The sequence below is a fragment of the Narcine bancroftii genome, chromosome 3 (genome assembly GCF_036971445.1).
Source record: "Narcine bancroftii isolate sNarBan1 chromosome 3, sNarBan1.hap1, whole genome shotgun sequence".
NCBI classification, from domain to species: Eukaryota; Metazoa; Chordata; class Chondrichthyes; order Torpediniformes; family Narcinidae; genus Narcine; species Narcine bancroftii.
Genome location: NC_091471.1, coordinates 182,664,682 through 182,689,559, shown reverse-complemented (window position 1 = coordinate 182,689,559; position 24,878 = coordinate 182,664,682).

Sequence of the window (24,878 nt, the reverse complement as noted above, 5' to 3'; positions counted from 1 at the left end):
CAAAAAAGCCACATCAACTTTTAATTTTTTTAAGTAAGCAAGAACTTTCTTATGCTTATAGGATTATTTAAACCCTGGACATTAAGAGAAGCAAACTTTAATTTAGACATTTCTTACAACAACACAACAAGAGAAAAAAAAGAGAAAAAAAACAAGAAAAAAAAGAAAAAAAGACCCCCTCCCCTTATCCTCTCTGAAAACTACAACAAAAAAAAGAAAATTATTTAAAAAAAATAATAAAAAGAAACTTCACTCCTTAATCCAAAAATTAATGAAAAAAAAACAGGTAAGAGGTTACGACTACCTCCTCCTGTCTGAACCGCACAATGCGGTAACTCCCACAAAATATTGGGTGTGAGATAACTCACACGTAGCTGACGACTTCTGGAAAATAATGCCTGTCACATTTGTGGCCCGAAATGTGAAGTTAATAAAACATTAAACACAAGTTTATCAGGTAAACTTCTTAGTGTCTTTTTATTCTCCGGTTTCCTTTGTTCTCCTGCTTGTGTTCTTATCTCTCTCTCATACCACGTGACTTCCGGTACATCTCATACATATTCATTATCATGACATCCCTCCTTTAATCAGAAATAAACTTTACCTTCACTTATCAATATCCCTCAGAAACTTACAAACATCGTAACTAATGGTAATACTATAACTCAACTACATAAAATTTACTTCCTACAGCATTTATTCATGCACTGTATGATATAAGATTAAAATACTGTCCCAAAGTTCTTATTAAAACTATGGCAGAAAGTCTTCGTATCGTTTGGGCACTTTCCGGTTTCGTTTCGGCCTGCTTGCGATATTGTCGTCGCTTCTCGGTTGTTCACTCTCAGCGTCGGAAATACTGCTCGCCACGGCTTCTGGTGTTTCTGGCGCTCTAGTCACTTCATCAGGAGTGCTGGTAACTGCCTCTGGAACATCATCAGGTCTCTCAGTTTCAGCATCTCGTATTGGCCTTTCAACCTCTTCGCTCGATGTATCTCTGGACTGGTACCTTTTTACACCTGATACATTTCTCTTATACAGGACTCCAGTCAGAGACTTGACTCTACGTTTTGAATCTGTGTACAGCTTTGCTGCACCTTTCTTTTCAGCATCGTGGTCCCTCATCTCCTGGTCGTCTCGGATTTCCTTTATTTCTGGCATTTTTGTGCGGATTTTTCTCCCAAAAAATGCTTCTGCAGGACTTTTTCCAGTGGTTGCATGAGGCGTTGCTCGATAGACAGCCACATAAGATAGCAATGGTTCCCCCCTCTCTTCTATGACCATAAACTCTGCTTCGGTGTACTTATCTCCAGCTTCAACAGTTGCAATAAAACATCCAATGGTCTGCAATGGCTTGGTTGCTGTGTATGGATACAGTTTCTTGGAACACTTCTTTGAGGTACAGATGATTTTTTTCCTTTTCAATTTCTCCCATAAATGTCGATCAATCACATTACTGTCACTGCCTGAGTCTACAATGACCTGCAGTGTCACTCCACCAATGATCACTGGGACCTTCTCATTACGTACTTCATTCAACGTAAGTTGGTAACAACTCTGTTCCTCCTGGGTATCATCATCGTCACCGTCTATCTGGCGAATGGTATCTTTCTTTCCAGGATACTTTCCTTTCCCCCAGACTTTGCCTTTGGAAGTTGTACTCTTCCTCTTCTGGTCTGCATTGGACTTGCTTTTGCACTTCTTTGCAAAGTGGTCCTTACCTCCACACTTTCTGCAAACTTTGCCTTTGGCTGGGCAATATGGGTCTTTTCCAAAGTGACCTCGGTTTCCACATCGATAACACTCCACGTCCTGTGTCGATGTATATCTTGGCTGGTTATGGCGAAGTGAGAGCCTCTTAATTTGCTGGCTTGAGTTGTCTTTCAGGGTCATGGTATGAAATTGCCCTTCAACAGCCTCTAATGCAGCATCAATGACTAAAGCATCGGTGAGTTCCAACTCACTCCCTCTTTCCAGTAGACGTCTTCTGAGTTTATCTGATCTACAGTGCTGTACGACTTGATCCAATAATTGGTTGTCCAAATCAGCTGGCATGTAATTGCATCCAACAGCTAGCTGGCGTAGTCTCGTCACGTACTGAGCAATTGTCTTGCCATCTTCTTGTCTCGTTCTCCGAAACAAATGGCGTTGAAATGTAGCATTCGGTGTCACTACCTAGTGTGCATTTAATGCATCTACCGCTTTCCGGTACTCATCCTTTCTTCCAGTATTCAAAAGTGTTTTAAATGTTTCCTGAAATGAGGGACCTGCAGTGAAAAGAAGTAATGCCCTCCTCTGCGCTTTTTGTTCAACTGTACCGGTATCTAGAAATAGGCCACGACTGTCGGCATAGGATTCAAATTCTTCCAGCCATGCCTTCCACTTCACACTTATAGTGCTTGCATCACCCGTTGGGTCAAAATGAGCAATTCCACTATGTGTTAGAAAATCACTGTCTGCACCAGCCATGAGGAAATATTCCAGCCCCAAAAGTACTGAGTCACAGAGAAAATTCTTATCACCTTGAAGTTGTCTGTAATCCTCTGTAATCTTGTTTAGTCTTTAATTTTCTTCAAGCTTCTTTCATCCTTGTCGCCAATGTCACATTTGTGGCCCGAAATGTGAAGTTAATAAAACATTAAACACAAGTTTATCAGGTAAACTTCTTAGTGTCTTTTTATTCTCCGGTTTCCTTTGTTCTCCTGCTTGTGTTCTTATCTCTCTCTCATACCACGTGACTTCCGGTACATCTCATACATATTCATTATCATGACAATGCCCACCCAGTTCTCTCTCCTAACTCCCATTTCATCATTATCTAAATCTTCTCGAGAGAAAAAATTAAAAAAAAAAATCAGCTTTGTCACCTCGACCACCATTGCTTCCATTTCTTCTTGAAATTTGATTCCCATCTTGCGTCTCCACTCTCTTCGGAGACTGTGGAGGACTATGTCGTTCCTGGAATTGCATAATTGGTAACAGTTGAGCAAAGTTCATAGCTTCTTTAGGATTATCAACACATTTTGGTTGATATCCATCCTGAAAAATCTTCAATACTGCAGTGTATCTAAATGTTGCTTTATATCCTTTCTTCCATAGCACTTCTTTCACAGGATTAAATTCACGTCATTGAGACATAATTTCTTGACTCAAATCTGGATTAAAAAAAACACGATTGTTCTGGACCATCAAAGGAGATCTGCTTTGTTGAGCATTTCTAATAGCCACACACAAAATTGTCTCTCTATCATAATAGTTTAGACAATGGACCAGAACAGATCTTGGATTCTGTCCTGGAAAAGGCTTTCTTCTCAAAGCTCGGTGAGCACGTTCCAGTATTAAACCATCCGAGAACTTATCTTGTCCTAAAACTTGAGGGATCCAATCAGTAAAGAATTCTCTTGGATCTGGTCCTTCTATATCTTCTGGCAAACCAATAATTTTTACATTGTTCGTCTAGACTGATTCTCCAAATAATCAATCTTTTTCGCTAAATTTTTATTCTGAATTTGTAAAGTTTCAATTGTTTTATTTACGTCTTGTATTTGATCTTGTACCTCAACTATACCTTGGTCACAAACATCAAGTCTTTCATTCGTTTCAAGCTTAAAAGCTCCATAATCAACCATCTGTTGAGTATTAATGTCCACCAAGGTATTAAGCTTAGTGTTAACTTGAACCAAAGATTTACCTAACTCTTTGATTGAAGAAGATTAACTTAAATTCAAGATTCTTGATAAGCATATCAACTGGAATAGATTCAGGCAAAATAGGATCCTGCTGTTTCTGAATAACCAGAGGGTCTTCTATTCCTTCCCTTAGTTTAACTGCTTTTCTTGCAGTATGACTACGTGTAGAAACCCCTGCCACAACCTCCTCAGCAATATCAGAAGACTGATATTCAGGGTTATCCTTAACCCATATTACATCAAGAGCCTTCATTACATCAAGATCTATTGAAGTCTTCATAACTGGTGGTGCATTTCGCAGCGCCACTGCTACATCGATCGGTAGACGTCTCTTTAAAATCGGGTCTTCAGCTGGCGGCGTCCCAGCTGTTTCAACTGTCAAAAGTTCAGTGACAGCGCTCATAGAGGGCATTGATTGAAATACACGCGCCTGGCTAGCCCTTTGTTCCAAAGGCTGCCGGGCGCCATCTTTAAAGTGCCCTACCGGTACAGAACGGAGCTCCGTTGCCGAATCCTGCACTTCTCCTCTTGAATCCATTTCACGCTGAGTCCTGGCTTCTTGTAAACAGGTAGGCTCAGATAACTTCGGGAAATGTAATTTCTTAGCGATCTGTTGCCGTTTTCTTTTACTTTTTTTCAGCAATTGTACCATTAGAAGCTAGTTTAACACCTCTAACTATTTATAAACTTTTTAGAAAGTTTCAACGGGCACTTATAGACAAAACAATAACAAAGAGTCAGGAGAGGACTGGAAGGCACATCTGTTCCTTATGCCATCTTGCCACGCCCCCCCCCCCCCCCACCTTGGACACAATTCCAAAGAACCATAGAACACTATAGCACAGAAAACAGGCAATTTGGTCCTTCTAGTTTGTGCTGACCATTATTTCACTAGTCCCATTGACCTGCTCCCATTCCACAACCCTCCAGACCTCTTGCATCCATGAACAGTTTTAAAGGAAATACACAATTGTTATTTATATTTCCATAATAAAAATGTGTGTTATTTAATCTATTTTACGTTTTAAATGTAAAATGAAAAAAAATAAAGCAATATGAAAATGTATGAAGCTTCATTCTAGTGAAGTAATCTTTTACTTTATTGCAATCTATTTCAGTAGCCAAATGTCTTTCAATGGAGTCCAAAGCTAACCCAGACAATCAATCCTCGTCCATTATACAGCAAAGGTAGGACTTAGGTGCTTGAGCCGGCTAAAGGATTTGGACTAGTTATTGTTGAACTCCCCCATAGAAATGAAATGTTGTCTCTCGTTAATTAACTGAAGACCACTAGAAAGCACACCTCAATTATCTTAATTTTTTTTCCCCCTTTGAGCAGTATAACCGCTTGGCAGCTGTTAAGAGGCAGATGAGCTGTGTTTCAGTTGTGTACATTTGGAGCTGGAATTTAAGCAGAAAGCATCTGTAAATCTGGTTCCTGCTTCACTGTAAATTACAACCCTACTTTTTAAATTTCATCTCTGCATACAATGTTATTAATTTTATTCCAAAACAAACACATGGCACAAAAACAACACACTTATGAGAACAAACTGTCTTCTTTGCATTGCTTTTTACCTGTCAAAAGCTCAATTAAACATTGACATTCGTAATGTCATATATCAGGAATGGATGTTCAGCTTGTAAGATATTACAAGACTATGGTTAATAGATCAGAACTTTTTTTGAGTCACAGTTAGAACAGGAACTGTTTTCATTCCTACACACATTAGATACGTGTAAACTTTAAAGATCTATGAAAACATTGAAAAAGTAATCTTTTGCAGCCTTGAGGCTGAAATATTATGCTCTGCTAGGAATCCAAGTGCTGAGGTTTCACCCACAATTTTAAAATATTTGTACTAAATAGTTCAATAATAATCTGAGAATATTGATAAAGGATGGTTAATTTAACCAAATATATTCTTATATGATTACTTGAATAAGATTAGAACTGCTGTGAAAGAATGCTGAATGATAGATTATTTTCTATACCTTCTCTTCTCTTTGGCTTGGCTTCGCAGACGAAGATTTATGGAGGGGTAAATGTCCACGTCAGCTGCAGGCTCGTTTGTGGCTGACAAGTCCGATGCGGGACAGGCAGACACGGTTGCAGTAGTTGGGTGTTGGGTTTTTCCTCCTTTGTCTTTTGTCAGTGAGGTGGGCTCTACGGTCTTCTTCCAAGGAGGTTGCTGCCTGCCGAACTGTGAGGCGCCAAGATGCCAGGTTTGAGGCGATATCAGCCCACTGGCGGTGGCCAATGGGGCAGGCACCAAGAGATTTCTTTAGGCAGTCCTTGTACCTCTTCTTTGGTGCACCTCTGTCACGGTGGCCAGTGGAGAGCTCGCCATATAACACGATCTTGGGAAGGCGATGGTCCTCCATTCTGGAGACATGACCTACCCAGCGCAGTTGGATCTTCAGCAGCGTGGACTCGATGCTGTTGGCCTCAGCCATCTCGAGTACTTCGATGTTAGGGATGAAGTCGCTCCAAAGAATGTTGACGATGGAGCGGAGACAACGCTGGTGGAAGCGTTCTAGGAGTCGTAGGTGATACCGGTAGAGGACCCATGATTCGGAGCCGAACAGGAGTGTGGGTATGACAACAGCTCTGTATACGCTAATCTTTGTGAGGTTTTTCAGTTGGTTGTTTTTCCAGACTCTTTTGTGTAGTCTTCCAAAGGCGCTATTTGCTTTGGCGAGTTTGTTGTCTATCTCGTTGTCGATCCTTGCATCTGATGAAATGATGCAGCCGAGATAGGTAAACTGGTTGACCGTTTTGAGTTTTGTGTGCCTGATGGAGATGTGGGGGGGCTGGAAATCATGGGGCAATACTAATTACCAAATCAATTAATGGAGGCATTTTCATCTCACGTGGATATAGAGGAAAAGAGGGGTTGTATAAAGGAAGTCACAAGCTGTTTAATAGATGGCCGTCTTTTGCATAAAGTAGGTGAACTGCAAGAAATATATCAGCATATGCATGCAGATATTAGTTATTTCAAAACTTTACTGATTTCTTCATTTTTTTTCTTAAGAGTTCAAAATCAAAGTTGGGTTGAGAGTGGCCCTTGGCGTGGGTGCAGTATAAGGTGGGATGGTGATGGAAAAGTAATTTCATATAAAGGTGGTGTGAAAATGGGCTGGCATCAGGGCAATGATCCATTAACCTGACTCATGAACATACAAAATTCTGATATCATTAATGTTCTGTTGCTGTTATAAATTAACTGGTAAATGAAAGAAAAAAATGCATTTGAAAGATACAAAGATAATTTTGGCAATTAGACATGGTGAACAACTCCCAATGTGCATAATTCCAAACTCTTTATGAAAATCTGGTCAAAATATTCTGGTCTTCTGTTTCAGTTATCTATTGGGGTCAACAAATTCAGCCCAAAAAATTAATCTATATGTCATTGAATTAAATGCATTGAAGCTAATTGCCTCAGTGTATATAGAATATATTATTTTTTGTCCTCTCCTTGAATCATAAAACTCTTTTCTCAAGGAGTGATGGATCCCTTGGTTTGTCCTTTTAAGGGCTGCAGAATCAGATTGTTTCATTCAATGCTAAATATCATTTGGAGGGTCTTCTGGCTGAACTAGCTCCATCCCTTTAATTATCCAGTGAACCGGGTGCATGATCATAAATTGAACTCTACAATTTGAAAATGATCTCACATATTTAAAATTTGCCAGAAATAATTTCACGGCTATTGATAAGGCAAAGTACAGGAAATAGTGTATTTTTTACACTTGGATCTCAAAGTAGCCTCTTCAGATCCACTCATCTCCATGATGTCTCAAAAGTAACCTTCAGTAAAACAAAAGATTTTATGTTCATTTTGCTATCTCTGAAACTGTCTATCAAATGCAGAAGATCTGTGTGGTACTTGAAATGTCACATGCTCATTATAAAAGATTAATTTCACAGCTGATGTATTCTGGTTTGCACTAGATAGTTATTTTCAAAAGTATCAGTCATTAAAAGCGGTTCAATTGATGGTGTGTCAACGGGCATTTGTAAGGCTCAAATAAAGATGGAATTTGTCACCAAAATTGAGACAGTAAATGCTAAGATAAATCAAAGGTGGTGAGTAGACATTTCAAGCTTAAATAACAGTCATCTTGATTGGATTTTCCAACTCATGTTCTCCCTAGTTGAATCCTTACAAAGGCAAGAGCAGAAAGGAGGGAGAAATAAAGGTGAACTCTATCTCTGAATTTGTCAGTGTCCATGAACAGTGGCTTGTTGAAGGGAATGCAATAAATGGAGATTTCAAATATAATGGCTTTGAGAACATTCTGAGTTATTCATTATCTCTGCTTAGGCTGCAAGTAATGGATAAATGACAAAGTTCTGAAAGGTCAGTGTTGCTGAACTTGCAATCCAGAATTACTGTTTTCTAATCTTGTTATCACATTCACAAACCCATTTTCCAAATTCTAATTCTCATCAAAGAATGCCAATTTCACATCAGGGTATTTTACATACAAGGAAAGTGATTTAATATGAATGTAATTATTTCTACATATTTATTAGGAAAATATGCCATTCACTGAAATGAAGACCCACAGTTCACTTCCAGCTGAGGAACAGCTGTTATTAGCTTACATTAGTTTACATTTGCATCCTTCTAGGCAGCATCAAGCAACCTGTTTCATATTTATCAGGTTGTCACTCATTATTACAACCAAATTATCATAGATGCTAATATTTATCACAGCTACAGAACTCTTGTCCCTATCCAGTAGAAACAGAAAACTAGAGAGAGTTACACAGTTCATAAGATTTGGGAAGATTTTCACAATATAAATGACAAATTACAAAACACTACCCAAAACCCATATGACAGCCTATTATTTTTAAGAATAGGCAAAGCCTTCCTTCCATTGTATATTCAAGTAAAAAACAAGACCATCACTCGGGCTTCAGGAGCTCTCCGATGACCAGAGCTCCTGACGCCTACCTCTGAACCCTCCCCTCGGCCTACTTGAATTGTGGGACACATTTGCAGTTCAGTTTTTAAATAAAACAAATATTTTACTCACAACTCTCGGATTCGCCCTCTCTGATTTACTTCAAACATTGCGCTTTGGGTGCGCGGTGATTCACAATTGCACAGGATGCAATCCACACCAGCTAATAGCTGAAGGGCTGAGAACATGCCCAATCAGCAGGGAGCGCGCCGTTGACACGGTACACCAAATCGACTGGAGGCACACAAAGAGACGGCAGGGCCCATGCCATGGTCTGAACTCTGAAGAAAAAGGCACCACTGCTGAACAAATGTGCTCAGGGTGAGTGGTCGCCATAGCTGCACCACTGTGCAGAACCATTTATTCTGTCTCGTGCCACTGACCTTCATTGTCCCTCCCATCCGTATACCGGTCCAATATTCTCTTTTTAATTTTTTTTTTAATTGAATTTTATATCTCTATACATTTATACATACAAATATTTTATACAACATAAAGTGTAAGTACAAGAAAAATATAGTGTACAGGTACAAAGTACCTAGAATAAAAATGAATAAAAATGAACGTCGCAACTAATGATAAAAAACAGACAGAATTCAACATTCTCCAGAAAAAAAGGAGATAGAAAGACTAACTAACTTATCCTAAATCTACTCCCTTAAACTAAAATGAAAAAAAAACTGCTGTGATGCCTTAAACCACCAAAAGGGTAACAGTAATGGTATGTTACTGAATTGTCTTATATGTAAATAAGTAAGTTCAGGAAGAGATTATAAATGTTTTGTATGTTAGATACAAAACAGTAAGCCCCTGTATTATTCATTAAACATTAAAATATTCAATGAAAGAGTATCATGTTTTATCAAACTTAACTTCAATTTTCAAAACATTGCCTCTAATCTTCTCGAGGTTCAAGCATGATAAGTTTTGGGTCGTCCATTGTGCATAACTGGAAGGGATCGAGTCCTTCCATCTTAGCAAAATAGATCTTCTAGCCATTAAACTGGCAAAAGTTATCACATGGCAATCTAACACTGATAATCAACTATTCTCTATCACCACACCAAATAGAGCTGTAATGGGATGAGGTTGAATAGTAACTGAGAAAATACAGGAAAATGCATTCACAATTTTCTTCCAATAGTGATCTAATGCTGAACAAGAAGCAACCCATTACAACATCTATAACATACAGGGTTGATGGTAGGAAAAATCTTAGCTAATTTATCTTTGGATAAATGTGCTCTATGTAGATCTTGAATTGAATAAGTGAATGACGTGCACAAATGGAAGAGGAATGGACCAATTTTAAACATTTGGTCCATATATCTCATGTATCTGACAATAAACTTTCATTTTCAAAATTAAACTCTTGTTGAATTACTAACTGATACTTTATTTCTAACAATTGCCATTAGACAGTTTTGTCCAAGCAACAAAGTGGGAATTTTTAAAATATAATTCAGGATAAATTAAAAGTTACCTCAACTTCAGGCATTTGTGGAGCCCGGGTCCCAGCCGCTAGACTCCTTCATGTTGAATACTTCAGCTCCCCAGGTCAAGGTGTTTTATTGTATCACAGAACCCAATAACCTGGGACAGGACGGCAATTCTACTGCTTCCTTTACCCAGATATGGGTCAATTAAAGAAACCTTTCCTTTGGTCATGGTGGTTCAATAATGCCCCTGACAGGAGAATCAGCCAAATTGTCCATTTCACACAGAGTCACTCCACCTCTGTGTTCATCAGATGGTTGGTGGACAATAATAAAAAAATCATGTTTCTTTAATTGTCCCACTCACATGATTCTTTCACCAAATGTGTTCATCAGATAAAAGAACCATTGTTCTTTCTCTTCCTCCAGAGTATCAACTTTGAGTATAATTTGTACTTGATGGTGCCACCTAGTCTCTCCATGACTATGAATGGTTGCAGCCTGTACTAACCCTTGAAGTGACAGTCACAATAAATGATAATAATGGAAAGACTGAAAGTGATCTTAAGACAGACCATGTCAAAATCAAACTATAACTCAGCAGTTTGCATTTGAAACATATCCCTCCATCCCCTTGATATTTATATGTTTATCTAGAAGTACCTTAAATGCTATTATTACACCTCTTTCTACCACTGTTCCAAGAGCCTCCCAGACATCCACCACTCTTTATACAACTCCCATAAGCTTCCACCCCCCTTGCCTTAAATGCATGCCCTCCAGCTCATAATGCTCTTATCCTTGAGGAAAGCTTTTGGCTGTTTATCATCTCAGTGCTTCTCATGATTTTATACACCTCTATCTGGAATCCCCCCAGCCTCCTATGCTCCGGAGAAAACAACCCAAGTTTGTCCCATCTCCACCCATAACTCATAGCCTCTAAACCAAGCAGCATCCTGGTAAATCTTTTCAGTACCTTTTCCAAAGCCCTATATCCTTCCTGTAATGGGGTGGACAGAGTTGCACATAGTACTCCAAAAGTGGCCTAATCAAAGTTTTAGAACCAAAAACGTTCTGTCATGCTCTGCAATAAAATTGTTCAGGGGAACAAAAAAATGTTGGACAAATCAGAATTTAATCATTGAACACTGAAAATGACCACGGTGAAGCTCAGAAGAAAGTTGTAACTGAAGACAATCTATTGGTTAATTTTTATAATGGGATATGAACTGAAATCTAAAATGGTCTCCAAGATCCATCATAATTCCCATTGTCATGTTTTGTTGTTTATTACATGGGAGTCAAGAATTGGGCTGTTCAACATTACAGAAAAATCAAAAGAAGCACGGGCTGTCATTTAATCAACAAACTTTACATGTTGAACATTTTTGGAATTCACTCTAACGGGGCAAAAGGATTTCCTGTAGTGCAGAATGAACACAATGGTCCCAGTTCTGTAATGCTCCCAGTGTACAATCAAGTTTTAATGCTTCATACCCATTACATAATCCCATATAAGTTACATTGGTGTGCATTTAGAGGTTGATTTTCAAATTTTTACTTGCAAAACATATTACTTCCATTCCAAAAAAATTTTATGAGTCTAGTTGTCAGTTTCCTTAAAAACATTAATGGAATGGAATTTCACAGATTTGCAGATATACCTTGGTGACAAGTCAGTACAACTATTCCCTGTGATGTTCTTAAAATATTGATTCCACTGTTCTTTCCATTTTGATTGTACACAACACATTTTCCACTACCTTCAGGGACTGACATCTGTTTCAAAGTGGTGGCAGCAGTAAGAAACGCAAAGGCTGGATTTAGCAGGGGCACAGCTTTCACTTTGGGTCTGTATCAACAGACTGGGGATTATATCACGCAGAAATATGTAGTCTTGAGGTGTGAGACTTGCTCTTGTAAGAGATACAGTGCCATCTAGTGCCATCTTGTGGCTATACAATTACTATAGCATCAAAAATCAAAGCTGGAGATCCAGGCAAGATTGGAGATCGAATGTCAGCAAGTCTTAACCATAACCATAACAGCTTGGAAACAGGCCATTTTGGCCCTTCTAGTCCACACCAAACTAAGTTCTCTCCTCTTGTCCCACCTACCTGCATCCTGCCCATAATCCTTAATTCCCCTACCATCCATATGCCTATCCAATATTTCCTAAAATGATAAAATTGACCCTGCAGCCACTACTTCTCCCAGCTAATTCCACACAGATGCCACTCTCTGAGTAAAGTTCCCCCTCATGTTACTTCTAAACTTTTTCCCCTTAATTCTTAACTCGTCCTCTTGTTTCAATCTCTCCTACTCTCAATGGAAAAAGATTATCCACATCAACTCTATCTTTCCCTCTCATAATCTTAAATACCTCTATCAAATCCCCTCTCAATCTTCTACGCTCCAAAGAATAAAGACCTAATTTGCTCAATCTTTCTTTGTAATCTAGATGGTGAAAGCCAGGTAACATTTTCGTAAATCTTCTCTGCACTGTCTCTATCTTGTTGATATCCTTCCTATAATTTGGTGACCAGAACTCCACACAGTACTCCAAATTTGGCCTCAACAGTGCCTTGAACAGTCTCAACATTATTTCCCAACTCCTGTATTCTATACTTTGATTTATAAAGGCCAGCATACTAAAAGCCTTCTTCACTACCCTATCCACATGAAATTCTACCTTCAGGGAATGATGCACCGTTATTCCTCCATCTTTCTGCTCCATGCATTCCTCAATGCCTCCCATTTACTATCTATGTTCTATTTTGATTATTCCTACCAAAATGGAACATTTTGCACTTCTCAGCATTAAACTCCATCTTCCATCTTTCAGCCCACTCTTCTAAGCAGTCCAAATGCCTCTGCAATCTTTGAAAACCTTCTTCGTTACCTATTTTAGTATCAACTGTATATTTACTAATCCAATTTACCACCCCATCAACTAGATCATTAATGTATATGACAAACTGCAAAGGACCCAATACAGATCCCTGAGGCACTCTGCTTATCACTGACTTCCAGCCTGACAAACAATTATTCACTACAACTCTCTGGCATCTCCTTTCCAGCCACTGTTGAATCCATTTGACTATCTCATAATTAATACCTAATGTCTGAACCTTCCTAACTAACCTTTCTTATCAAAGTCCATATAGACAACATCCACTGCTCTACCCTCATCAACATTCCTAGTCATCTCGTCACCTCTTCAAAAAATTCAACAAGATTGGTCAGACCTGACCTTCCATGCACAAACCCGAGTTGATTGTTCCTGATCAGACCCTGTCTCTCCAGATACTTATATATACTATCTCTAAGAACACTTTCCATTAATTTACCTACCCCAGACGTCAAACTTGTAGGCCGATAATTGCTAGGGTTTGGTTACTCTTCAAACCCTTTTTAAACAAAGGAACCACAGGTCCTCCGCCAATATCCCCATCTCTAATGACATTTGAAAAATCACTGTCAGAGCCTCTGCTATTTCCTCACTAACCTCTCAAGGTCCTGTGGAAAATCCTGTCGGGACCTGGAGACTTATCCACCTTAATATGCTTCAAAAGTTCCAGTACTTCCTCTTTCTTAATCACTAGAGTTTCCATAATTACCCTTTAAATTGTTCAAGATCTCCCCATCTCTTTTGGCTCCACATACAGTTGTCTGCTCTGATTCTCTTAAGGACCAATTTTATCCTTCACTCTCCTTTTGCTATTAACATATTTGTAGAAACCCCTTGGATTTATTTTCACCACCTCGTACCTCATATCCCAAGATCATCTGTGGTCTTGTATCTCATAAAATTGTGCCCCCTTCTCATTCTTCCTACCAAAATATAACCCTTCAAAGTGCTCACCATGCACTGTGACAATGAATAAACTACTGCACTGAAATAAGGCAAGAGTAGAATCAAATGTTATCTGAGTTTATGGAGTGTGATTCAATCAAATTCCTCGTTCATGATGAGAATGCTACCAAATGAGTCAAGACGTTGCTTAAGACATAGAACTTTCATAGAACCAAGATGTTTCTGAGTGGGCTGAATATGCTTCATCTACTGGGTAATATTCTCAGCAAAAGCCACTATAGGTTAGCACACTCCCTTTCGAGAAACTTGATCCAAATGTGCAAGGAGTGTAAATTGAAAACGATGTTATCACCCCCAGACCATGCTATCTATAAATTTGCCGACGACAGCAGAATTACAAATGGCAATGAGGCAATAGATCAGCTAGTTGAGTGGTGTCACAACAACAACTTGCACTCAACATTAGCAAAACAAAGGAGATGATTGTGGACTTTAGGAGGAAATCAGGAGAACACAAACCAGTCCTCATGAATGGGAAAGATTCATCTGTTGGAATATGACCAGAACTGAAGAGATATGAACCCACTAATATGATGCATGGCAGGTAGACTCAAGGCTAAGTGACTGGAAATGGCAAATTGGCATTCTTCTATCAGTCAACCTGGAGATTAGAGGCTAGAGCACATAAAGTTACCTCAGCATTTGGATTATAAGGCAAGGAACTTTCCAAATGAGTAGAAATAGTAGGAGAATTTGTTTTCTTTTTATTGTATTGGCAGCAGCCCATAATAAGAGGAGAAAAATAAAGGGGAGAATGCTCTTGTATCAGGTTGGGTAATAAGGTAGAGAGTGTCACCGCACAATCAGTCCTCCCACTGGGGTGTTTGAAGAGGCTCTTGGAGTCTTTGAGAATTAGTTCAGTTCTCCACACAGTGAGATTGGGCATAGATGAATGTTTTTAGCTATTGTCAAGTGGTGGGGGGGGGGGGGGGGAACCATCTTATATATCAATGATTCCAATCAAGTCAGTTAATGCAGCCTTGAGGAAGAGTTTACAGAATGCATCTGTGATAGTTTCTTCAACAGCACATTACAAAAACTACAAGGGAGCATGTTACCTATTATCTGTTCCTGTGTAACAACAGTTATCCTGTCAGAAAGAACCATCATAATGTGGTTGTATTTCTGATATGATGAAGGACAAGAAAGTAAGATCTAAAGCCAGTGTGCTATACTTAAACAAAAAAGATTACAATGACCTGAGGGAGGAGTTGGCTGATATAGACTAGGAGCACAGTCTATGTGGTGGGACAGTTGAAGACCAGTGGAGGACTTTCAGATTTTTCGGTTCCCAATAAAAATCATGTTCCAGTTAATATCAAGGACAGTAAGGGCAGGGATAGCCAGCCATGGATTTCTGTGGAAAGAAAGGAAGGCATTAAATGAAAAGCTAATGCATACAAAATGGCTAATAGTAATGGGAAACTAGAACTTACTGAAAAGCTACAGAACACTAAGCAAGCAATATTGATAGTAAATTATTAAAGAACCAAAGAGTATAAACATTTTTTATAAATATATAAAACAGAAAGGAAGACCAAAGTAAACATATCTACTTTAAAGGGAGGAGCAATGAATAATGGGTAATATTGAAATGTCAGGGCCTTGAATAGCTATTTTGCGTCGGTCTTCACATCGAAGACATTGGTAACATTGCAATGAGTTGATAATAAAGAGACAATGGGAGGTAAGGAACTTGATAGAATTACTATCACTAAAGGGGTATGTGCTCAGCCAACCAGAGGTCCTCAAGCTAATAACTCCTCTGGTCATGATGGAATGCATTCCTGAGATACAGAAAGGAATGACACAAGTTATACCAGTTATATATTTTTGGTAATTTACTAACAATCTCTGGACTTGACAGGTGCTATTAGATTGGAAGACAGCATATGTAACACCACTGTTTAACAATGAAGGTCCATAGTCAAAAAATGCTTGAAACTATCATTAAAGAAGAAATAATGAGACCTATGGATAGAATTTGTTCCATCGGGCAGATACAGAATGGATACAGGAGGGGAATGTCATGCTTAACTAATTTACTGGAATACTTTGAAGATATAATGAGCAGAGTGAATAAAGGGAGACAAATGACTAAGGCATACTTGTATTTCAAAAAGCCATTCAAAGGGGTGGGTGAGTGTGAGTGTGTGTGTGTGTGTGTGTGTGTGTGTGTGTGTGTGTGTGTGTGTGTGTGTGTGTGTGTGTGTGTGTGTGTGTGTGTGTGTGTGTGTGTGTAGAAATATTACAGCAGAAAGACAGGCCACCTCAGCCCCTCTAGTCTGTGCCGAACCATCTCTTTTCCTAGTCCCACTGACCTGCATCCAGCCTATAGCCCTCCATACCTCTCCTCACCAAATACTTCTTAAATATTAAAATTTAGTCCACATTTACCATTTCAGCTGGTAGCTTGTTCCATGCTCCAACCACTCTCTGTGTGAAGAAGTTCCCCCTAAACTTTTCCCCTATTACCCTTAACCCATGTCCTCAGGTCTGTTTCTTACCTACACTCAATTGATAAAGCCTATCGACCTATCCCCTGCCTCTGCCTGTCCCCCTTACAATCTTAAATACCTCTATCAAATCTCTTCTCATTCTTCTATGTTCCAGGGAATAAAGTCCTAATCTGTTTAAACTTTCCATGTAACTCATTTCCTGAAGTACATGTTAAATGATGTGGAACAGGTAAGTAAGAGTAGTGAATCTAAGTTTGTTAATGATGCTAAATTGAGTGGAAAATTCAGTAGAGGACAGAGAGGTACAGAGATGTAAAGTGAGTAGGCAATGTGAGATCATCAAGTTTGGAAGGCAAAATAGGACCAAGAGGTAAATGGTGCAACATTGCAGCATGCTTTTGTGCAAAGAGACCTCGAAGTTCTTGTACATGTATCACAGAATGTTTTTCTTTGCAGGTGTAGCAGTTAATCAAGAAGGCAACTGGGATGTTGGCCTTCATTGCTAGAGGGATTGACTTTAATGACAAGGAAGCTTGGCCTCATAAGTACAAAGTCTTACACCTGAAGTACTGAATGTAATTCTAGTCTCCTTACTTGACAACTGATATGAGGAGCGATTAAGGATCTTGGGACTACACTCATTAATGTTTTTGCAGTATTGAGAAGTTATCTTGTAGAAACATATAAATTTATGAAAGGAATAGGTAAGACAGAAGCAGGGAGGTTATCCACTGGCAGCTGAGACTAGAACTAGAAGACATAACCTCAAGATTTGGGGGTTAAATTTAAAACAGAGATGAGAAAGAACTGTTTTTCCCAGAGAGTTGTGTATCTGTGGAATTCTCTGCCTTAGGAATCAGTCGAGGCTACCTCGTAACTGTATTTAGGATACTGTGATTTGCAAATTTGTCCAAACGTTATAGAACTTCACATTAACCTTGTGAAAAATTGCAGCTGTTTCTCAGCCTCTTCACCTTCGAGATGATATTGATTTGCAACTTTAATTACTAATCAAATTCATGACAGGAACACAAGGCTAACATTTCAGACTATAATTTGTAGGATACTGACTTGATGATCAGTCTTTCTGGTCTGACAGGGAACATTTAAATTTGTAAAGACTTATTACAGTGGTATAAACCTTACAAAGCCGTCCTGTCCAGAGAAGAAACAAGCCTTCCGTCGCGCATGCAGCCATCTTCAGGGCAAACTCCGGGAGATCCAAAATGAGTGGTGGACTAGCCTCGCCAAACGAACCCAGCTCAGCGCGGACATTGGCGACTTCAGGGGTTTCTACGAGGCTCTAAAGGCTGTGTACGGCCCCTCACCCCAAGTCCAAAGCCCGCTGCGCAGCTCAGACGGCAAAGTCCTCCTCAGCGACAAGATCTCCATCCTCAACCGATGGTCAGAACACTTCCAATCTCTTTTCAGTGCCAACCGCTCAGTCCAAGATTCCGCCCTGCTCCAGCTCCATCAACAGCCCCTAAGGCTAGAGCTGGATGAGGTTCTCACCCTGGATGAGACATATAAGGCAATCGAACAACTGAAAAGTGGCAAAGCAGCAGGTATGGATGGAATCCCCCCCGGAGGTCTGGAAGGCTGGCGGCAAAACTCTGCATGCCAAACTGCATGAGTTTTTCAAGCTTTGTTGGGACCAAGGAAAACTGCCTCAGGATCTTCGTGATGCCACCATCATCACCCTGTACAAAAACAAAGGCGAGAAATCAGACTGCTCAAACTACAGGGGAATCACGTTGCTCTCCATTGCAGGCAAAATCTTCGCTAGGATTCTACTAAATAGAATAATACCTAGTGTCGCCGAGAATATTCTCCCAGAATCACAATGCGGCTTTCGCGCAAACAGAGGAACTACTGACATGGTCTTTGCCCTCAGACAGCTCCAAGAAAAGTGCAGAGAACAAAACAAAGGACTCTACATCACCTTTGTTGACCTCACCAAAGCCTTCGACACCGTGAGCAGGAAAGGGCTTTGGCAAATATTATAGCGCATCGGATGTCCCCCAAAGTTCCTCAACATGATTATCCAACTGCACGAAAACCAACAAGGTCGGGTCAGATACAGCAAAGAGCTCTCTGAACCCTTCTCCATTAACAATGGCGTGAAGCAAGGCTGTGTTCTCGCACCAACCCTCTTTTCAATCTTCTTCAGCATGATGCTGAACCAAGCCATGAAAGACCCCAACAATGAAGACGCTGTTTACATCCGGTACCGCACTGATGGCAGTCTCTTCAATCTGAGGCGCCTGCAAGCTCACACCAAGACACAAGAGAAACTTGTCCGTGAACTACTCTTTGCAGACGATGCCGCTTTAGTTGCCCATTCAGAGCCAGCTCTTCAGCGCTTGACGTCCTGCTTTGCGGAAACTGCCAAAATGTTTGGCCTGGAAGTCAGCCTGAAGAAAACTGAGGTCCTCCATCAGCCAGCTCTCCACCATGACTACCAGCCCCCCCACATCTCCATCGGGCACACAAAACTCAAAACGGTCAACCAGTTTACCTATCTCGGCTGCACCATTTCATCAGATGCAAGGATCGACAATGAGATAGACAACAGACTCGCCAAGGCAAATAGCGCCTTTGGAAGACTACACAAAAGAGTCTGGAAAAACAACCAACTGAAAAACCTCACAAAGATAAGCGTATACAGAGCTGTTGTCATACCCACACTCCTGTTCGGCTCCGAATCATGGGTCCTCTACCGGCACCACCTACGGCTCCTAGAACGCTTTCACCAGCGTTGTCTCCGCTCCATCCTCAACATCCATTGGAGCGCTTTCATCCCTAACGTCGAAGTACTCGAGATGGCAGAGGTCGACAGCATCGAGTCCACGCTGCTGAAGATCCAGCTGCGCTGGATGGGTCACGTCTCCAGAATGGAGGACCATCGCCTTCCCAAGATCGTGTTATATGGCGAGCTCTCCACTGGCCACCGTGACAGAGGTGCACCAAAGAAAAGGTACAAGGACTGCCTAAAGAAATCTCTTGGTGCCTGCCACATTGACCACCGCCAGTGGGCTGATAACGCCTCAAACCGTGCATCTTGGCGCCTCACAGTTTGGCGGGCAGCAACCTCCTTTGAAGAAGACCGCAGAGCCCACCTCACTGACAAAAGGCAAAGGAGGAAAAACCCAACACCCAACCCCAACCAACCAATTTTCCCCTGCAACCGCTGCAACCGTGTCTGCCTGTCCCGCATCGGACTTGTCAGCCACAAACGAGCCTGCAGCTGACGTGGACTTTTTACCCCCTCCATAAATCTTCGTCCGCGAAGCCAAGCCAAAGAAAAAGAAACCTTTTAAGGATGCAGATACTTGAATTTTTACTCAAATTTTGTCATCAGAGTGTCCAACATGAAAGCTGTCTCATTAATTTGAAAACTGTTATAAATGTCCAAGGTATCTTCACCCATCACCTGTAGAAACATAGATGTTTTCTTATTTCCATCAGTTTCCCCGATGCCAGCAGCCTCTAAATAAATGTTGAATCGTTGTTTGAAGCTTTTCCGATTATCAGCTAGATTGCCAATAAACTGCATCAGTATGGGAGGACTTAACGGATCCCTGTTTACGAACTATTCTTTTCTCCTATTCACTGAGACACTTCTGACACCATGTTATGTTTGTTCTTTCGAGAAAAAATGACTTTATATGGGTTTAACACATTTAACAACTATTTTCCTTGAGCTGCTTCATCCGACTTCCATCAACAATCTCCGTCGTATGTCACTTCCAATTTCTGCCAACTACGTGCATTGCATGCTGGGAAATGTAGTTTTTATTTACACACAAAATAACACAGTGAGTGAAGCATGATTCATCTCTGTTGCCAGCATACTGGTTTCAATTCTGTTTCAAAATGCTTTAAAGATCTGTGTTGACTTTAATCCTATTAAGGTTTTCAAACTTTTATAATTCATTCCTTTGCAGAGAACCCACTAAACTGTAAAACATTCCCATGTTCCACATGATGACAAGTACATTTATTAATGTGCAAATATATAAATATTTAAATATAACTTGACAAAATGCCCAAATATTTAATATATATTTTATACATTATAATTTATCAATTATGATTGAATTAAGTTAAACATGCCAGGATTAATCAATGATAGTTTTGAAGCCTCACTCTAGTACAGTTTTAAGGACTGTGAAGTGTCTTAAGGATGCCTCAAAGACACCTGATCAATATTAGACATATCAAAGTTTTCAGACTAATGTAATGGAGCAGCACAAAAATTAGCCAATGGATGTCTTGCAAAAGCAAATGAGGTATCTAAGCTGCTCCTTCAATACAGCAACAAATAGGCAGCCTGCGCCCTTTGGCAGAACCAAACTGAGGATGATAAATCTATCACTTTATTTTGTACCCTGCAGACCTGCTCCTTTTGAAAACAGCAATTGCAATACAGCATTCATGTAATTATTGGACACGTCCACCATTCTTTTCCCTTACTTCTATGGGCAGTTCCTTTGTGCTGCTTTGTGGAGGTACCTCATGAACATTTCCACGACCCCTGGAAGCTTTAAACAAACTTATTTATACAAATGAGCTTCACATTCCATTTTTCCATCATAGGTTAAGGTCCAGGACAAATGAAGGATCAGAAAGGCTTACCAAGTAAAAATTGAAATTGATGTTAGAGAGAGAATCCTGACAAACACTCACTTTAAATGTGCAGTTACAATGATCCCACTGCTTAAAATGCCTCAGCAAAGATGTTTTTAGCCTGCCCTTGCAACTAATCTACGAAGGCAGATGCTTTTTCATTCTATCACGTTTTCCAATGAATTCTTGACACCGAACACGTTAACATTATGTCTTTAGAGATTTGTAACACACAAAGTGAATATGCTAACAGATTCAATTTATAACCAACCATATATGCCTCTAATTGCAAGTGAATCTGCATAATGAATACTCAGAATTTTAGATCAGGAGTACAGAATCCACAATATTAAATCGAAACAAAGCAGTGTTTTTGGGCTAAATAAATGAGGGGGAGATATTCATAATTGCTAAATATCTTTTTAATATCAGCTCCCTCCTGTACTCTCCCCCATATGTTTGGTCTGCTAATTTTAATGAAACTGAATTTGTGGTGATTGAATGTAGCTGACAGCGGATGTGCTCTTACAAGTTTAGGAGTGGAAGTGAAAGACTTACTTTGGAAAATCATTGCAAGGTATGAACTTTCAGAACATAAGAATTGAAAGAAGGTTTATAAAAATATCTCACCTTACATAAATGAAAAAAAAAGAACATTCCACAACGTATGGGTTGGATGCCAGTTGTTCTAGAATCTGTGAAAGTCAATCCAGTCAGAACACTCTCAGATAAAGTGCCCTTAGACAATTTGCTACTTCAAGTCAAGTTTATTGTCATCTGACTGTACAAATATAATTGACGAAACTGCATTCTCTGATCCTTGGGGCAAACATGCAGACACACAACCAGACATTATACACATAAAGACAAATAATGCATATGCAGGACAAGTATTTCATTTATACAAATAAATAAATCGATAAATATTGTTTTGTACACATGAGAGTCTTGGGTGGTTAGTGTGAGCAATTCCTTTGGTCGTTCAGCATTCTCACTTCTTGTGGGAAGAAGCTGTTCCTCAGCCTGGTGGTGCTGACTTTGATACTCCAGTCTCTTTTCCCAACAGGAGCAGGTGAAAGATTCCGTGTGCAGGGTGGAAGGGGTCCTCAATGATTTTGCATGCTCTTTTCAAGCAAAAATCCTGGTAGATCGTGTTGATAGGGGAGTTGGGAGACTCCAGCAATCCTCTCTGACACTCTTGTGGTTCTGTGGATTGACCTTGGATACTTCTTCTGCAACAATAGTACCACACTGTTTGCAGCCGGCCAAGGCTCTCTCCATAGAGCTCCTGTAGAAGGTTGACATAATAGTGGCCGGTAACTTTGCCTGCTTCAGTCTTCTTAGGAAGTACAGTCACTGTTGCACCTTCCTGACAAGTGAGGAGATGTTGAGTGTCCATGATAGGTCACTAGTTAAGTGAACTCCAAGGAACTTAGTGCTCTCCACTCTCTCTACTACAGAATTGTTGTGTAGTGGAGGATGGTCATTCCTGGTCCTCCTGAAGTTCATGATCATCTCCTTCATCTTGTCCATGTTGAGACTCAGGTTGTTACTCTCGCACCGTTTCGTGAGATTTTCCACCTCTTCCCTGTAGTAAAATTCATTGTTGTGTCATTTGCAAACATGACGACACTGTTGGAGCTGGATATTGGCGATGCATTTGTGAGTCAGTAGTGTGAAATGGAGCGGGCTGACCATGCAGCCCTGAGGTGCATCAGTTTCAGAGTGACAGAGCTTGATGTTCAGCTACCAACCCACACAGACTGTGGTCTTTCTGTTAGAAGTTCAGGATCCAATGACAGAGGTGTGTTGATCAAGCAAGGACAGTTTCTCTACCAGCCTCTGGGGAATGATCATATTAAACATTAGGATGAAGTCAATGAACAGCAGCCTGGCATATAATGCATGGTTATCCAGGTAGGCAAGGACAGAGTGAAGCGACAAGGCTATAGCATCGTCTGTGAAACGATTTCTGCTATAGGTGACCTCTTAAATATGCCTTCATAGAATTCCATATCATAAACTTATTCATTATAACCATATAACCACTTACAGCACAGAACAGGCCAGTTCGGCCCTACTAGTCCATGCCGTAACAAATCCCCACCCTCCTAGTCCCACTGACCAGCACCTGGTCCATACCCCTCCGGTCCTTTCCTCTCCATGTAATTATTCAGTCTTTCCTTAAATGTAACCAATGATTCCGCCTCAACCACGTCTGCCGGAAGCTCATTCCATATCCCTACCACCCTTTGCGTAAAGAAATTTCCCCTCATGTTCCCCTTATAATTTTCCCCCTTCAATCTTAAACCATGCCCTCTAGTTTGAATCTCCCCCACTCTTAATTGAAAAAGCCTATCCACATTTACTCTGTCTGTTCCTTTTAAAATCTTAAACACCTCTATCAAGTCCCCCCTCAATCTTCTACACTCCAGAAAAAAAAGCCCTAGTCTGCATAACCTTTCCCTATAACTCAAACCTTGAAATCCTGTCAACATTCTCGTGAACCTTCTCTGCACTCTCTCTATTTTGTTGATATCTTTCCCATAATTTGGTGACCAAAACTGTACACAGTACTCCAAATTTGGCCTCACCAATGCCTTGTACATGGCACCGGCAGCAATCCAGAGATTACTACCTTGGAAGTCCTGTTTTTTAACTTCCTACCTAATTCCACATAATCCTGTTTCAGGACCTCATCCCCATTTCTAACTAAGTCATTGGTCCCCACACGACCACGACTTCTGGCTGTTCTCCTTCCCCTTGCAGAATGCTATGAACTCGATCATAGATATCCCTGACCCTGGCACCAGGGAGGCCACAGACCAACCTGGATCCCCTATCTCATCCCACAAACCTTCTATCTGTCCCTCTGACTAATGAGTCCCCAACTACAAGTATCCTGTTCTTATCCCTCCTTCCCTTCGGAACCTCAGGGGCAGTCCCTGTGCCAGAGACCTGACCCCCATGACTTGTCTCCAATAGGCTATTCCCCCCAGGCAGTATCCAATGCAGAATACATGTTGCTGAATGGCACTTCCACAGAGGTACTCTGCACAGACACTCTCCCTCCTTTCCTCTCAGTGACCCAATTTCCTGACTCCTGCCTTCTAGGGGTGACTGTCTCCCTGTAACTCTTCTCTATCACTGCCTCTGCTTCCCTTATGATCCTCAGTTCATCCAACTGCAGCTCAAGCTCCCAAACACGGTCACTCATTATATGCAATTGGATGCACCTTTTGCAGGTGTAATCGTCAGGAACAGCTGTGCTGTCTCTGATTTTCAACATCCCACAACTGGAGCACTTAACTACCCCAACTGACTCCATTTCCTCCTTTCTTACTATAAATATGTTGTTTCAAAGATACCTTTCCACACAAGGAACTCCTTCTTGCCAAAGTCCCAAGTCCCCACTCCTTCACTGGGCCGCTCCTTGCTGGTTGCTCCCTCCCTTTCTACTCCTTTTATTAGCCCTTACCAATTAACCCCAATTAACTGCCTCCTCCGACCCCAAGTTCGACCTTTCGAAGCCCTGAATCATTATTAGTTTCTGGATCATTATTAGTTTCAAGAAAAAAAATGATCTGTTATCTCATAAAGTTACAAAATTCTTTTATCTTCAGCAACATTGTATTTAATCTCCACCTATAACCCATCTTTTGTTCTTCTTCCGATAAAATTGACAAAATTAAAGGCAAATGATCCAATAGAATTTACGCTCAATACTCAGTCAATACTGAAATTGTGCAAAAATTCAAAACATATCTATTTGTGAATGTTTTATTTTGAAAAGATTAAAAAGAAT